This window comes from Etheostoma spectabile, chromosome 18 (genome assembly GCF_008692095.1).
Source record: "Etheostoma spectabile isolate EspeVRDwgs_2016 chromosome 18, UIUC_Espe_1.0, whole genome shotgun sequence".
NCBI lineage: Eukaryota > Metazoa > Chordata > Actinopteri > Perciformes > Percidae > Etheostoma > Etheostoma spectabile.
Window position 1 is genome coordinate 16,403,813 of NC_045750.1, and position 1,618 is coordinate 16,405,430.

Genomic DNA, 1,618 nt, shown 5'->3' on the forward strand with positions numbered 1-1,618 from the left:
ATTTCTTTTGGGAAATCAGGTTATAAATACAGGCAACAGATGTAGTACATCTCATTAAGGATCAGATTCTAAATCTGTCTTTATTAAAAGCTGAACAAAGGGATGTTGTTTAGGGAAAGACTTTTGAAAGGCAAAGAAAAGTTTATAAAATATTATTCAAAAAAAAGTGTTCTGACTTAAATCCCTTGGCAAGAATTAACGTTTTTTGCTATCAACTCTACAATAAAGCAGTTTAATAGTGATTGCAATAGTTATTTTTGAGACTTACTGTATGCTAATTGACTTTTAGACTGAGAGTTAAATGTAAAAGGTCGATACCTCTCACGTTTGTACAGTAATTATAAGTCCACAGCCAGCAGCCACTTAGCTTAGCATTAAGACTGGGACTGGAGAAAAACAACTCATTCCAATGATAGCCAAATTAAATAAATGTCATATAGCTACCGCGTTCAACCTATTACCTCCTGACCGTTCAATACATGACCATTTCTTGTTTAATAAGATATAGCCACATGTAGGCTATAGACTCGCTTCAAGTGTTCATTTCCCCTTCCAAAAGTCCTTTTTATTGGAATGAAGTGATTCCTTGGTTTCTGAATGCTCTGAAATTGATGTCCTCGTCTTGTTTTCTCTCACCTTCCGCCTTTAGAGCAGTGAGCAGAGGTAGCCGGTAGGAAGAGTTGATTAAAAAGTAATAAAGCTACAGAGGGAGAGACTGGCAGAGAGAGATTATTTAAGACAAGGAGGAGAGACAGAGATAGATGCATGATTGTACTGGGATCATCTCCTTTTGGCCTGACTTCCTCTTGAGGATTTCTTTTGATAGCTGACTTCATTAGGCGTGAGTTTACTAGCAGGGACACTCTTGGCTGATAATGAGTAATGCAGTCAATATTCTTCAGACAGATAATACCTGTTCAGACTGGACATACAGCAGCGTGGCACTGCTACAGCTGCTTGCTTCAAATGAAGGGCCCGGCCCAGGGGACCGGTTGGTTATCTGTTGCATGGCTCCCAGAGTTTGTTTCCAAAGCTAATAAATCTGGACAGATTGAAGCTCCAGCCTGCAGGGAAAATGCCATTTAATTTACAGGTATTAAAAACAAAGCGACTCTCTCCTCTTCAATGTTCTCTCCTCCTCTCCTGGAGCTACAGTGACTATATTTATACAGAAAACAAGTAATTGATTTTTCTACCCACAGAAAGGCAGTTATGATTGCTTTGGATGTGGAGGCATCTGCAGGTGTACGGCAGATCACTAAAAATACAATTGTGGTGCAGATTTAATAGGCTCAATATATCTTTTTGCAAAGAGCAAAGCAAGCCTCAAAGAAAAGTTCTCAATTGAAAAAAAATTGCGTCCATGCTAGGGCAGTCCCCTCTTAGTAGATTAGTTGACTAATCTGTGGTTTTGGTTCTTTTAATTACTAATTTCCAAGAAACTTATGAGCACATTTCTGGTGATAACAAGATTTAAAGTGATGCTTTTGCAGGAATAATTGTGTAGAAACTCAGTTTTAAAGATAGTTCATTAACTACATTTATACTGTGCTTTTCTAGTCTCAAAGTGCACAGCTCTGTCGATTAAATCAACTTATCGATTAGTCAACAAAATCAT

At 37.9% G+C, this 1,618-nt stretch overlaps 1 long non-coding RNA gene across 1 annotated transcript; it reads right to left on the reverse strand.

The window, feature by feature from the left end:
- Positions 1–548: 548 nt before the first annotated feature.
- On the reverse strand, positions 549–1,062 carry LOC116706380 (uncharacterized). The gene is made up of 2 exons (XR_004336217.1): positions 914–1,062; positions 549–700 (listed from the first exon to the last, which is right to left on the reverse strand). It is a non-coding gene; the product is annotated as an uncharacterized LOC116706380 (long non-coding RNA).
- Between the last annotated feature and the right edge of the window lie 556 nt (positions 1,063–1,618).